Source organism: Mirounga leonina, unplaced genomic scaffold, assembly GCF_011800145.1.
Source record: "Mirounga leonina isolate KUSES-001 unplaced genomic scaffold, KU_Mleo_1.0 Mir_154, whole genome shotgun sequence".
NCBI classification, from domain to species: domain Eukaryota; kingdom Metazoa; phylum Chordata; class Mammalia; order Carnivora; family Phocidae; genus Mirounga; species Mirounga leonina.
In genome coordinates, this window is record NW_023270389.1 from 14,614,124 (window position 1) to 14,622,740 (window position 8,617).

The 8,617-nt window shown below is 42.9% G+C and overlaps 1 protein-coding gene across 2 annotated transcripts in view; it reads left to right on the plus strand.

Annotated features, from left to right (window-relative positions):
* ESRRG (estrogen related receptor gamma) overlaps positions 1-8,617 on the plus strand; it is a 568,127-nt gene that overhangs the window by 266,239 nt on the left and 293,271 nt on the right. The window contains exons 1-2 of one of the 2 annotated variants that reach the window (XM_035010129.1): positions 395-1,050; positions 2,828-2,908. The exons of the other annotated variant lie outside the window; for it this stretch is intronic. The gene's annotated coding sequence lies outside the window, so the exon portion shown is untranslated. Of the gene's footprint in view, positions 1-394; positions 1,051-2,827; positions 2,909-8,617 lie in introns of those variants that run through there. 2 annotated transcript variants of the gene reach the window in all.

Genomic DNA, 8,617 nt, shown 5'->3' on the forward strand with positions numbered 1-8,617 from the left:
TCCCACAGAGGAAAGAAAGGACGACTCCAAAGAACTGTTTCCCGGCTAACCAGGTTTGGGTTTGAGGGAGTTATAACAGCCTTCCAGTTACTCTCTCGCCTTCAAAACCCATGCACTTTTTATGTCCCTGCCAGGGAGGCCCCTACTCACATCCCTTTGTAGTACTCTGGGCATAAATGCCTTAAAAAACAGACTGAAACAAAACAAACAAAGCCAAAACAAAACAAAATACCAAAAGGACAAAAAAAAAAAATCCCTTTTTTTTCCAATTACAAAACATGGTGTTTTAACCCACAGAGATTCGGGAAACTGTCATTTGGGGGAAGTCTAATGCCTCAGCCCTGCAAACGCCTTTCGGTTTGACAGACTGTGCCTTTGTTGATTCTCGAGACCACCAATTTGGCCAAATTGGACGGTGTGATCTTTAGGACAACAACACATGTCAGTCTCAATTGGCCAAGAAGAGAGTTCCACTTGTGACCCTGCACGTACTTCTGATGCTCTCACATAGGTTCGTGAGATCGCATTACTGGACGGCTGATGCAATGGAACAGGGCTCCTTCCCAAGGAAAAGGCATCCAGCGCTTAAAAAACCAGATGCCCTCCCTCTGTCACTCAGACGCTGTCTAGTTATCCACACACGACTCCGGATTATGGCGAGCTCACTAGACAAACGTGCAAATCGGCGGTTGTGTGTCCCTCTTCATGTCTATACTGTTTTTATATGCGAAATGGGAATTAGGCTAACTGATTCTGCGGTTGCACATCACCAAATTCACTGTGGTTAGGCGGTAAATTATCTTGTTGGCTTTGGGCTGCATTTGACCTAAGAGACGAAGTCTCAAACAACAGCAGACTCTGCTAATTGCCGTCGCAGCTCGATTCAAAGAATGGTTTGCACATGTTCGTGGTGTGGAAAGGACTCTGGGTTTCTCACTAGTTTCTTCAGCTTTACCAAGAGTGGTGTGGTCTTTGAACAGGAAGGACAGCAATATATAAACATAACAGTGTTTTCATAAGATACACAGCTGCATTACACATCCCAAAATTGTAAGTATGATGTTCCTCCATTTGTAAATGCTTGTGGGCTTTCATTGAAATGACAGAGGGAAATATGACAGTGACATTTGGACCTGGCTTGGAAAATGAATTCGAAACATTTAAACGAGATCGATTTGCTGCTGTGTATGAAAGTATCTTGGGCGGGGAAGGTGGGGGTGTGCGGACATTTGTACCAAAGGAGAGCATTTCATTTCTTCTTTTTATCATGCCCTCAAAGGAATGATCCTTTTGCAGGAACTTCAAAGCACAAATTTGCGCGGGCAGGTTTAATTTGGTCATTTAAAGCAGGGGCAAGCAATGAAATGATTGCTCCTATAAATTAATAAATCTTCAACAGCCTTTTAAAAAGGTACAAGGATTTGTGATTTAAGTGTGCTAATGTGCTGTTTTCCCCGTAAAATCCCAGGGTTTATTCAGAAGGTAAATGATGGGGGGGGGGGGGGGAAGGTACCAAGATGGAAGCCCCTTAACATGCAACTTAAGTGCTGGTTCCACTTGCTCGAGCACAAGTTGGAAGCAGCTTTGTTAGGATTCCAGCGGCACACTCGCTGTCACTACTGGTTTCTTGTACAGTCAAGCCCCACTTCGTGCAGAGCAAATCTTTGCTCAGTTAAGCGAGCGTCAGTCCCTGGTAAGCTTGGCTGCCGGCCCAGGGTTGTTAGGCTTTTCCATGCTACACCTGAATGAGATATTGACGACACATTGCGACCCAAAGAGAGTTGAGAAACTGGATAAAAAAAATAAATTAATTAAATTGTCATGGGGCTGACAGAATAATTTTGAAAATGCGACTTAACGCTTTCAGCGTACAAGCAGAACAGGGGAACGGCTGCTGACCTGGTACGACGTGGTGGGTCATTTGGTGGGGTTGAATTTTTTTTTTTTTCCTTCTTACTTCCTGCCTCACGATTGTGGATGTGGAATGAAGTGTGTGGGGCGGGGGGGTTCGGGGCGGGGATGGGGGGTGGAGGGGAGGTGCTGACAGATTATAACCCTGTGTACAACCTTTTGGTCAGCTACTTGCTTCATTCGAATGGGCCTATTATCTACTTAACAAAAGCTTCCCAAAACAAAACTCTGTGGAATACAGTTACAGGGCTTTGGAGTGAGGAGAACACTCTTGACAGTAGGTAATTTCTGCTGAGGAGAAAAATAAGGATCAGAGAAAAATCAGGGACGGAGTGGAAAAAAGACATAAAGTAGGAATAGTTTTTAAATAGGAATGGCTGGCAGAGCAATTAATCACAGAGTGCTCTGAGCTGCAACAGAGGTTGCGTCAGGAGGGCGGGTAAGGCCAGAGGACCCTCCTCCCCCACCACCACCCCCCCTCAAGGTGGAGGGGGCAGACCTATCCCCATTGGCTAAACAAAGTATATAAAAATCCAAGGAGTTTTAGTAAATATTTAGATTCTTTGTTTTTCACTATTGAATTAATGATGTGTTGTGATCGTGGCAGTTCTTATTCTGCTCCGAAAAAGTAGAAAAAACTGCATTTTACCAATGGCAATAGAGGATTCAGGTTATCTGAGAGAAGAGGGGGAGGGAATGGGGGGGGGGGAGGAGAGCCTCCTGATGAACCTGAACGCTCTGGCAAGCTTTTGTCTCAAAAAACTATTAATTGGAGGTTTTCTGGGAGAAATCAGAAATTACTATAGGTTCTAAAGATTTAATAACTTCTTTTAAAATCGATTCAGGGCTCTTGTAGCGTGCGTGTGCTATTTTAATGCATAATTTCTCATGGAAATTGTGTAATTTCTCCTCCTAGCTGAGTCTGTATTGAAAAAGGACAATTCTGAGAGTGCTGGCATTTTGCTCCCTCCACATCCAGCTCACATTCCTACTAGAGGTAGGTGCCGTGGGACTCCACGGGGCGGCGTGACCGCATGGGGAATGGTGGCTCTTCCCTCTTCAGTCCTTCACTCACGCTCTAAGCACACACCATCTAACTCACTTCACAGACTCTGGACTTTCATGGCTCAGCCAAAGCCCAACCCCTAGCAAAGACATCAAAACCCCCATTTATGAGTCATTATTGAGTGCTCACTGGAATATAGCATGGCTCAAGGCATGGAAGGATATTTTCAACGTAGAGAGCACCATCTTTCCCTTCAGCGGATCACTCTCTTCACTTGGGTTTCATAATCTGTAAGTGGGGGGTAGTCATATCTACCTTGCAGGGTTGCTGAAAAAGTTAAGTGAAAGTAAAGCTCCCAGCCTGGTTAAGTTTAGTGCATATGAAATGCTTCGTGGTAGCCCCTTTGAGAAAGGTGGGTTATTTGTCTGTAGTCTTAAGGAAGAGGTGTAGACACTTGACATTTTCTTCTAGTATAAACTGGGCCAGATTCATGGCTATGTAACCTGTGTGGCCACCTAGGGCCCGATGCTCTGAAGGGCCCTGCACTTGGTTTCACATTCTGCTGTCACCATCTGGAATGTCTTAATACTTTTTGAACAGGGGACACCCCCCGGCATTTTCCTTTTGCATTGGGCCCCACAAGCTATGTAGCTGGTCCTGAATATTGTTATTTGACTTTGCCCATAATTTTTATTTATTTTCCAGCTACAACTTTTATTGAATATTTTAATTTTTTTTTAAGATTTTATTTATTTATTTGAGAGAGAGAATGAGAGAGAGAGCACATGAGAGGGGGGAGGGTCAGAGGGAGAAGCAGACTCCCTGCTGAGCAGGGAGCCCGATGCGGGACTCGATCCAGGGACTCCAGGATCATGACCTGAGCTGAAGGCAGTCGCTTAACCAACTGAGCCACCCAGGCGCCCAATGATTATTACTTTTTACTCAGCTTTTCTAGTTATTTTCAGTAGAAGCATTGGTTTGAATTATCTAGTCTTCCCTTGGTGAAAGAGATCCTTTGCTACTCGCAATATTACCTTAGTAAGATTCAGCCATCTTGCTGAATGTACATGGGGTTCATTAATTTTCACCATATAGTTTTCCTTTTTTTTTTTTTAAGATTTTATTTATTTATTTGAGAGAGAGAATGAGAGACAGGGAGCACGAGAGGGAAGAGGGCAGAGGGAGAAGCAGACCCCCTGCTGAGCAGGGAACCCGATGCGGGACTCGATCCCGGGACTCCAGGATCATGACCTGAGCCGAAGGCAGTCGCTTAACCGACTGAGCCACCCAGGCGCCCTTATTGAATATTTTAAATTAGCGTTTGGCACTATCAGGCACAAACTAACCGCTCAGTTAATTCTTCTTTTTTTTTTTTTTTACTTTTTTTGCTGCTGTGTGCCTCCCATTAATGCCTTGTATGCTCCAGCTATACCTCAGTTCTCCCCACTTATCTTGCCCCAAGCCCCCATTCCCTTGAGAAGACGGCTATTCCTTTGTGTCTCCAGTACCCTTCCTGTTCCTCTTGAATAAGCCTTATTTAGCGTGCCTACAGCTCAATGTCTCCACTTCTCAAGCAGAAAGAACCCCCTGCTCGGCAGTCTCCATGTCCTCACAGCATCTTGAGGTGCACACCTATTCTAACCCTCCTCCAGTCAGTGCACTGGATAGTAAGCTCTTTCAAGGGAAGAGATTTTCTTGTTTTCAAACCTGCTGCTTCCCACCATTCTGACTCCTAGTTGGTATTCCTAGTTGACTCAACAAGTGAATGAACAAGCTGATTACCAGAGCTTCCAAGAGCACCACTGACTCATTTTCATCTCACCTTTAAAAAATTGTTTTCTGCTTTCCTTGTGTATTTTTGAGCAATGGATGCCTCACATACCTGCAATAGGGACCAAATGGAAAAACAAATTCAGGATTGCCTCTGAGGTAGAAACCAGCTCCTAAATATTAAGAATTGGTGGGCAATTAAGTGGCTATCATTGTAGACTGCCCGTTTGGTAAAATGAAATGCTTTTTGTAATTCCTGTTCTATTTGATAATATATTAAGACCCTTAAACTAATGTTCCAAGGTCTGAAAGCATGTTTCTTTGGCACAGAGGTTTAGAAGCCTTTAACACACGGACCCGCAAGACAAAGGGGAACCCGCATAGCAATGGGTTTGATGGCGGGTAGACATGTGAGTCAGTAAATTCTGTTGAAATCAAATGCTAAACTTTGGGAGCACATGCAGTTTTCTGAAGACAAAGTCTCTGGCTTTCATGAGATCCTCAAAGGAACCTCTGGCCCAAAAGTAATTAAAGACCCCTGCTTTGGTATTTCAATTTGAGAAAATGATGTTTCTTTCTTATTAAAATAGAATACTGTCTATAATGACTTACCATTATTAAAGAGATGTTTTCCTGACTTTTAATAACCCCCTCACACACATATACCCATGCCAATTTATTAACTGTAATTTTGTAAAGGTGTTTCTTTTTTTTTTTTAAGATTTTTTTTTATTTATTTATTCATTTGAGAGAGAATGAGATAGAGAGCATGAGAGGGGGGAGGGTCAGAGGGAGAAGCAGACCCCCCGCCGAGCAGGGAGCCCGATGCGGGACTCGATCCCGGGACTCCAGGATCATGACCTGAGCCGAAGGCAGTCGCTTAACCAACTGAGCCACCCAGGCGCCCTTTGTAAAGGTGTTTCTTAAGTGGCCTCAAGTTGGTTGAAATATTTGCGCTTGCTCTTCAAAGTTGTCTGTATTGTTTCCTCCTTTTCTCTCCAGTATTCATTCCTCCTGCTTTTGCAAATTCTTCAGCAGGTAGAGGTGTACCAGGAGAGGGAAATTGAGAAGGGATGTGTGCCATTGGCTACTTGGTGGTGCATTTCTTTTGTTGTTCTGAGTTGTTTTTAGAATTCATATCATTGATGTGCTTGGGGCATTGGTGACAAGATGTTAATAGTTTCCTGACTGGGCAGACAGCTGTGCTGAGAGGTGTTAAGTTTTCAGTAAATTCATCTGTTTTATTAGCTCAGATTTACCTGCAATGTTAGCTCATTTACAACTGAATTTGTGGTCTATTTTTTTTTTTCACCTTTAGCAATTTGTTTCTTTCTTTTGTTTCCATATAATTTCATTTGAAAAGGACTGAGATTCTGCCTTCCCTCTCCCCAATAAGTTAGGCTATCTTTACCATAAATAAACAAGGGTTTTTGGGGGGGTCCCCTTTCCTCAAGAATATTACATCTTTCTAGGACTGCATATGTGATAATCCCAAATTACTAAAAATGAAATATTTGCAGTTATAAAGGGCGCCTGGGTGGCTCAGTTGGTTAAGCAACTGCCTTCAGCTCAGGTCATGATCCTGGAGTCCCGGGATCGAGTCCCACATCAGGCTCCCTGCTCGGCGGGAAGTCTGCTTCTCCCTCTGACCCTCCCCTCCTCATGCTCTCTCTCTCAAATAAATAAATAAAATCTTAAAAAAAAAATATTTGCAGTTATCATTACAGATAAATTCACCCCATCTAACAGAAGGCTCTGGCATGTTTCTGTTTTGCTCCTCCTAGTTTGTGTTTGTACTGAAGATCCGAGCTGTGCCAGAGGTGGGTAGAAGCAGAAGTTTGGCCTCTTGGTTGAGATGTTGCAACTTTTTTATTGGTATAAAAACCTCAGTGTGATACTATATCCCAATGCTCTTGGCTATTTTCGTTGTTAAATATTGCCATTTCCTCTCCTCTGAATTCTTTTTTGTCCCTCTACAGTCTGAATTGAGAAATAATTCATAATTTCTATGGATTTATCTTCAGTTTTCTTCTGTGTTGATTCCCCTTGCCTTCCTGTGTGAATTGGAAGCTCCTAGAAGACAAGGTCCTTCTTCTTTGTCCTGCCCATAAATCCTGGTGTGATGCTTTTAAATCCTCACTGATTCAGTGATTACAATGGCCACCTTCTATCCTGAGTAATCAATTTGGCCATTTAAGCTGTGGTTCTGCAGTCTTTGGCCCTGTCTTTGGATTAAGCTTGTTGGGGTCGATTCTTTCCTGAAATGCTTTCTAAGCATGGAAGAAACAGCAAGATAGAGTCACTGTGTGATGGGTAGAAATGCTAGGCCAAAATCTACTAGTCCTGAATGCATAATGTTTAGGATTGAAAAATCAGTTTCATATTTCTCAGAATTACTCAGGAGAACACTTTTGTGCCAGTTGTCAGTTTTTTGAAAAGGAGTACCCACTCCTTTATATAACCCACTCGGTTATATAAGATATGTAGCGTTTATTGAGTATGTCTCAGGAAACAGCATACATAAGAACTTATAGTCCTCTAAGATTAGTGAACGATAATGGCTAAGAATATTAACTATTTAGGGTTGGAGAAGGTATTGGAAATTATATAGCCCACCCTCCTCATTTTGTCAGTGAGGGGATCAGTTCCTCAGTTGATTTAGGTACCCTATTCAAGAACATACAAGGTGTATTATTAATAGTAAAATTAGGAGCCAGGCACTTGTTTAAATGCTTTGTGCATATTAATTCATTACCTCATAACAGCTTCATGAGGTAGATTTATGTTTACTAACCTCTTTGTACCTCAGTTTCTTCTTCTATAAGAGAAAAATAGTTTCTTCTCTTATAGAAGAAGAAACTGAGGTACAAAGAGGTTAGGTCAGTCACCCAAGATCTGATGTTTCTATCTCTAGAATCTGTCTATTTTTCTCCATCTCCACTGTCCCTACCATCACCTCCTATCTGGACTTCTTAGAGGGTCCTCCTCGCTGGTCATCCTGCATCCATTCTCCCTACCTAGATAGATTCTCGGCCCTTGGCGGACTTCATTTAAAACTCCAATCTGTGCAAGGCACTGCCCCGCTGTTAGTGACCACACCTTGTTTGTAGGATTTGCAGGAAGCAGCCCTTTCTGGCTTTCCAGAGGCCTCTTTCATGCTCCCGCCCCTGCCTGACACTCCCTCATATGTCAGAACCTTGGCATTTCTCATGGACTTACTTCTACCCACCATTCAGATCCTACCTCAGAGGTCTCCACCTCGGGAGACCTTCTCTGACTCCCTAGCTAAACCACAAGCCACGATTACAAGGCTTTGAGCCCTCAGGGACTGTATGGATTTGATTTACCATTGTGTTCCTAAGGCCGATACAAGAGTTCCCCCATATCCATGGAGAATACAGTACGTTCCAGGACCCCCAGTGGGTGCCTGAAGCCACAGGTGATAGTTCCAAACTCTCTATATACTGGATTTTCTTATACAGACATACCTATGGTAAAGTGTAATTTATAAATTAGGTGCAGTAAGAGATTAATAACAATAACTAATAATGAAATAAAAAACCTATATAATATACTATAATAAAAGTCATATGAATATGGTCTCTTTTTCTCTTTCAAAATATCATATTGCTTGCACTCACCCTTCTTCTTGTAATGATTTGAGATGATGAAATGCCCACCTGATACCTGATAAGTGAGGTGAATGACATAGGCATTGTGAAGTAGTGTTAGGCTACTATTGACCTTCTGACAGTACATCAGAGGGAGGGCCATCAGCTTCTAGACTGGGTGACTATGGGTAACTGAAACCACAGGAAGCCAAACCAAGGATAAGACAGGGTCCCCTGTACAGTGCAGGGTGCATAGCTAATCAGCATTTATAGAAGGAAGGAAGGAAGGAAGGAAGGAAGGAAGGAAGGAAGGAAGGAA